Here is a 6,903-nt window from a genome sequence, read left to right as displayed (position 1 = left end):
AAGCACAATGAGTAACAGCCAGGGGGGGAGAGAAGGATTTTTTTTTTTAAAGAGAACTTTAAAAAAAGATTTATTTACTTATTTGAGACAGAGAGAGAGAGAATCTCAAGTCGACTCCCTGGTGAGCATGAAGCCTGACATGGGGCTCTATCCTAGAACCCTGAGGGCAAGATCTGAGCTGAGATCAAGAGTCAGATGCTTTACCAACTGACCCACACAGGTGCCCCTATCACTTTGACGTACAGAAAATTCAACAGTGCACACTTACCCCAGTTTGATGGCCAAGTCTTTAGCTGTTGTTTTTCCAGCTTGGCAATGTAGAGCCACTGACTCTGGACCCAGGATCTTGCATCCCCAGTTACAGCAAATCCATCACATCTGTCATTGTCATTGGTCCTGACAGCTTCCACCAGTTTAGCCAGAGCTCCTTTGTCTTCTGAGTTAACTTGTATGAAGGCAACAGTGGTGCAGGTCTTCCTGTGGACCAGATGCTGCAGCCTGGCCTTCCCCCTGACCATACAATAGGGAATCCCCATCATGTGCGATCACTACCAGGTGAGCCTTCTTGTTTTCCACTGTGGTGGTGACAGTATTAACCTTAGCTCAAAGGATAGGTGGCCTCTTAGTGGGGACATCCCCTTTGCTGGCAGCTTTCTTCTCAGCCTGGAACAACAATCTCTGCTTCTTCTCTTGCTGTGTCTCCCCTCTGTGCTTGTGGCCAGCTTAAGTAGTTGAGTAGCCCTTTGGTGGCCCAAGGCCTGTATAAACTAGTTAGTCATGGGAGGCACTTTTAGATTTTATAGAGAATAGCCTTTTGCCACTGCAGCCAGATGTAGTGGGGCCATGTGGCAAAGTGGGTGAGGTCCCTTTTGGATTAGATATCCTGTCTGATGCCAAAATTCTTGGGCCTTTTGTCAAATGGGGCTGATACTTTCTTGGCCTCTTGTTCCGTTAAAACAGCAGGGGCTAGGGCCACCTTCTTCCTCTTAGCCTTCTTTCCTTTTGGCATCTTGGATGGCTGGAGGAGAGAGAAGGACATTATTTTTTAGCTGCATACACAAGGAGGCTAGAACCTTCTGGTAAGTCACTGTGCAAGGAGTCTGGGAGCTGGCAAAGAGCAACAATATCCTGTGGCAGGCAGCATTCTAAGATGGCCATGATCTCCACTCCCTGGTGGCTGTGACTTCACATGGCATAGAGATTTTGCAGCTGTAGTTAAGATTCCTAATCAGTTGGTTTTAGAACAGATTATCCCTGTGGCTCCAGCCTAGTCACATGAGCCCTACGAATGCAGAGTCCTCTCCAACTGGTAACAGAAAAGAACATCAAAAAAAGAGAACAGAACATCATTGAGATGCACTCCAGCTGGCCTGGAGGAAAGTAAACGTCTGTGACATGAGCCCTTGCCAGAGAGGGCAGGGTCTAGCAGCTGAGAGTGGGCCCCATGTGACAGCAAGGGAAAATGGAGACCTTGCTCCTATAGATATAAGGAAACAGATTCTACCAACAGTTAGTGAGGCCCGGATGAGAACCACAGCCTCAGTCAATACATTGATTTGACCTTGTGATGCTCTGAGCAAGAAAGAACCCAGCTACCCTGTGCCTGACTCCTGACCTGTAGGCCTATAAGCTAATAAGTGGGTAATGTTTTAAGCCGCTGGGTGTGTGGTAATTTGTTACATAGCAAAGGAACCAATACACACACCCCCATTACAGAACAACCTGGATGGGACAGGGTTCTCTCCAGTGTCCTGCCCCTGCCATTCCCCACCTTCCTCCATCACCAGTGCGCACATACCGCTATGTGCCTGGACTGTAAAGGATCTACCAAAGCCCAGGACACACTTTCTATGATCTGATCTATCCAAATTAATCCTGAAGGAATCAAGTTCTTAGCCTAGCAGATCCCGTAGATAGGTGCTAAAATCATGTGACACAGAGAACAAACTCCCAATTCCCAAACGGAATTCCATTTGTGACGCGCATGTGCTCACACACACAAACACACACACACACACAAGCTAAATGTTACTGTATGTTTTGCCAGTTTTCAAGGGGAATAAATTACAGATATTTGCCACTCTAACCAAGAAGAAAACTGCATTGGACTCAATAAATCTCATCTCTCTCCTCTTGCTCCAGCCCCCTGATTTCCTTTAAGTCTCTGGAATGTGCTAAGCTCCTCTCTGCTCTAGGGCATTTTCATCTTCACAAGCTTTCCTTCTGCCTAAAATAGTCCTTCCTCTACTCTTCAAATGGCTGAGTCCATCCTTAAGGTTTCAACTTACATACAATTCCCCAAAAGCTCCTTTCTCTGACTCTCCATTCTAAAGTGGGTCTCCACTCTCGGTGTTCCCCCAGAGCAGAAGCTCTTGCCTTCCTTGGCATTTTATCACATTCTGTAACTATATATTGATTTCTCTGGGTGCTGGACCACTAGAATATAGTTTTATGTATTATTCAGCACTCTCTTAGTTGCAAGCAACAGAAATCCTCTCTGGCTTGATTAAACCACAAAAGAGGAGTAGCTTGCACGATTCAGGGAAGACAGAGCCCCCACAGCCTCCACAAGGGCAAGACCGATGGATACTATAGACCTTCTTCTCAGTCCTTCTTCCACAATTCCAGCCACTTCAGAAATGTGGATGCCACCACTCATGTTTCAGATTCCCAGCAGAGGAAATCTAGTAGGTCGGGTTGGGTTGAGTTTCTGCCCTTGGACATCACTGCAAGTTCCATTGATGGGCCCTTCGGGAGAACAAGAAAGCACAATCTGTTATCTTGTTATTAGGAGGGAGAGGAGGGAAGGAGGAGGTACATACCCTTCAGTAGGGAACATACTCCCTTTCCCATTCTCTCTGAACCTGGATTATGGGTAAGGCTATGGACTGAGCCATGTTACTGTGTCTACGGGTCTGACTTTTTTGGTCTCCTTGCAGGTGTTTTGGTCTTTGGATAGCACACATCTCTAGTGGGTATTACCACCATCAAGAACCTTTATATCGGGCAGCCCTGGTGGCTCAGTGGTTTGGCTCTGCATTCCGCCCAGGGCCTGATCCTGGAGACCCGGGATGGAGTCCCACATTGGGCTCCCTGCATGGAGCCTGCTTCTCTCTCTGCCTGTGTCTCTGCCTCTCTCTCTCTCTCTCTCTCATGAATAAATAAATAAATAAAATATTTTTATTTTTTAAAAAAAGAGTCTTTATATCCCTGTGCCTCAATGCTACGGATTGAGTATTTGGGTCCCCCCCCAAATTCATACATTGAAACCTAATCCTCAGTGTGTGATGGTATTAGGAAGTGGGGCCTTTGGGAGGTGGTTAGAGTCCTTATAGAAGAGGCCTCAGAGAGTTCCCTCACCCCTTCTGCTATGTGAGGACACAATGAGAAGGCACCTGTCAATGAGCCAAGAAGTGACTCTCACCAGACAATGATGAATCTGTCATGACCTTGATCTTGAACTTCCCAGCATCCAGAGCTAGGAGAAACAAATTTCTGCTGTTTATGAGCCACTCAGTCTATAATACGTTGTTAGAGCAACCCAGACACACAGACAGAGATTGGTACTGAGAAGTGAGGTGCTGCTCTAACACACACCTCAAATGTGAAGTTGGCTTTGGAACTGGGTAAAGGGCAGAGGCTGAAGGCAATGGGAGATTTGTGCTAGAAAAGCCTACGCTGTTGTGACTGAAGCTTTAAGGGAAATTCTGGTAAGAGCTCAAAGAAAGAGAGCCGGAGAGGAAGCCTCAATCTTCCCGGAGAATGCTTGAGTGATCTTGAAGAGAATGTTCACAGATAATGCAGGTTAAAGGCCATTCTGATGAGGTCTCCAAAGGAGATGAGGAATGTGTTGCTGGGCAGTGGAGGAAAGGCCGTTCTTGTTATCAAGTGATGAAGGACTGGGCTGAATTGTGCTCAGGTTCTAGTGTTTTGTGGAAGATAGAACTTGCAAACCACAAGCTTGGATATTTAGCTGAAGCTATTTCTAAGCAATATGTGGAAAGAACGGCCTGGGTTCCTGACTGCTTATAATTAAATTCAAGAAGAGAGAAATGACTTAAAGATGAAATTTTTCATCAGAAAGGAAGCAGAGGGAGGCCTGGGTGGCTCAGCGGTTGAGTGTCTGCCTTCAGCCCAGGGCCTGATCCTGGAGACCCGGGATCGAGTCCCATGTCAGGCTCCCTGCATGGAGCCTGCTTCTCCTCCCTCTGCCTGTGTCTCTGCCTCTCTCTCATGTCTCTCAGGAATAAATAAATAAATAAAATCTTAAAAAAAAAAAAAAGTGAAGCAGAACTTATAGATTTGGAAAAAGCTTAGACTTTTTTTTTTTTTAAAAGATTCTATTTATTTATTCATGAGAGACACAAGCAGAGAGAGAGAGAGAGAGAGAGAGGCAGAGACACAGGCAGAGGGAGAAGCAGGCTCCATGCAGGGAGCCCAATGTGGGACTCGATCCTGGGTCTCCAGGATCAGGCCCTGGGCTGAAGGCGGCGCTAAACTGCTGAGCCACCGGGGCTGCCCAATCTTAGCTTATTTATTTTATAAAAAATGAGGCAGAATGTTGGGCAGAGAACCCAGGGGTGTGGCCTAACCACCTCTGATCAGGAGGTTGTATGAATCAGCCACCTCCTCAGAAGCCCAGAGCTATTGTCCAAGACAAAGGAAGAACCACCACCTAAGGGAACTCAGAGGTCATCAGAGTGGTTGCAAAGGAGGGGCTCCTGGTGCCTGCAGGACCTCTGTCTTCCCATCAGCAGCTCTGCTTCCCACACTTAGGTGGGCAGGGTGAAGTGCCAATGTTTCTGAGCTGCTCCAAATGTGGCCCAATGGACTCAAGGCTCTGTGGTCACCCCTCCAGAGGGAACCGGCAAACTTCGCTGGTGTCTGTGTGGCACTATTTCTGCAGAATGCTTGAGCTATGGGGGCATGGCTGCGGCCACCGAGATTTCAAAGGATGCCCAGGCACAGAGCTGGGGGAGGGGCAATTAGGCTAAGCCATGGAGGCAGGGTCACCCGGGTTTGGGGGTGTCCAACTGCTGCCTGGCAAAGATGCAGGGACCTGGGGAGGGCAGGAACTCCACCGCAGTGGGCCTGAAGGGCAGAGCATCAAGCCACAGTGGATTATGCTCATCCTCTAGGATTTAATGTTGTTTGCTCCACTGGTTTTTGGACTTGTTTGGAACCTGTCATTCCTTTCTTCTTTTCTATTCCTACCTTTGGAATGGGAATGTCTATCCTATAACTGCCCGTTCTTGTATTTTGGAAGCATATAACTTTTTTTTTTTTTAAAGATTTATTTACTTATTCATTCAGAGAGAGCAAGAGAGAGGCAGAGACACAGACAGAGGGAGAAGCAGGCTCCACGCAGGAGCCCGATGTGGGACTCCATCCTGGGTCTCCAGGATCACACCCTGGGCTGCAGGCGGCGCTAAACCGCTGCGCCACCGGGGCTGCCCGGAAGCATATAACTTGTTTGATTTCATAGGTGCACAGCTGGAGAGGAATTGCCTGAGATCAAATTGGGGACTTAGCCTCCCCTCTATCTGGTTTAGACGATATTTAGGTGAGACTTTGGACTTTGACTTTGGAGTCTGATGCTGGAACAAGTCAAGGCTTTTGGGGTGGTTGGGATGGAGTGAACATGTCTCATGTGCCAAAACAAAACAAAACAAAACAAAACAAAACATGATCTTAAGGGTCTGGAGCAGAATGTCACGGAATATTTGTGAATACCAGCCTATAGGATTTTGTGCTAGACTAAGACAACAGGTGAAACAGATACCATATGCTAGTCCAGCCTGAGTGCTTCATAGAGCTGGAGGGGGACATATTGCACCCCTGACAAGACAGCAGGGCATAATGAGAAAAACAGGGCTCTGCAGAGAGCCCTGAGTAGGAATCCAGCCTTACCACTCTGACTTTGGCACATTTAGCCTGAGTCTCAATTTCCACAACTATAAAATAGGTATAATTCTATATACTTGTGAGCATGTTGCTTTAAATGTCTGGCTATAAAAGCCTTTCAGGGATTCCTTTCTACAATATCACCTGATTTTCTGCATACCACCTGTCACCATGAGAAATTATTTTATGTATATTCGTGTACCTTTATCTCCCCACCAGAATGTAAGTTCTAAGAGAAAAAGAACTTACTTGAATTATTCGAGGCTGTATTTTCAGTGCCTGGCACATCATAGCTGCTCAATAAATATCTATTGAATAAATGAATCGCAAATGAGTAAATGGGGACCCAAGAGGAAAACAGAAGAGAATACAACAGGGATCCTTTTTTCTGGCATCGAATGTGGAGGGAAAGGACTTAAGAGCTCCAGCAAACTGGCTGCACCCTATGAGCCACATTTCCTGTGTTCGTGTTATTCTATTTGTGTCCCCATGGCCTTAGTCATTCTTTTCAAACATTCCAAATGTGTCTCAGCAGTGCCACAGGGTAATAAAAGAAAGGCTGAGGGTCAGAGGAACGCCCACCTCTGAAGATGCCAGGACACTGGTGACAATAGCTAATGGGCCAGGAATCCTGATGGAGGTGCCCCTGCTGTCCTGAATCAACCTGGGAGCTCCCAGGTAGTTTATCTGAAGAAAGCAGGAATTTCCTTAAAACTTCCTTACGAGTATGATGATCAAGTGATATAGTGTATATATAAAGGTCCTCCATAAAGAACCAGACACAGGAGGTTTTACACACAAGTCTGTGCTAGAAATTACCCTAAAACTCTGTAATCTCGGCTCAGTACACACTTTTCCTTCAGAAATTTTTCTAAACAGGGCAGCCTGGGTGGCTCAGCGGTTTAGTGTCGCCTTCGGCCCAGGGCATGATCCCAGGGTCCTGGGATCCAGTCCCACGTCGGGCTCCCTGCATGGAGCCTGCTTCTCCCTCTGCCTCTG

General features: G+C 46.9%; 1 pseudogene; it reads right to left on the bottom strand.

Annotated features, from left to right (window-relative positions):
- Nucleotides 1-264: 264 nt before the first annotated feature.
- Nucleotides 265-1,146, bottom strand: LOC144294349 (large ribosomal subunit protein eL8 pseudogene; annotated as a pseudogene).
- Nucleotides 1,147-6,903: the final 5,757 nt, after the last annotated feature.

This window comes from Canis aureus, chromosome 22 (genome assembly GCF_053574225.1).
Source record: "Canis aureus isolate CA01 chromosome 22, VMU_Caureus_v.1.0, whole genome shotgun sequence".
Classification (NCBI taxonomy): Eukaryota; Metazoa; Chordata; class Mammalia; order Carnivora; family Canidae; genus Canis; species Canis aureus.
Note: the sequence above shows the minus strand (reverse complement) of the source record. Positions and strands in the feature narration are given on the sequence as shown.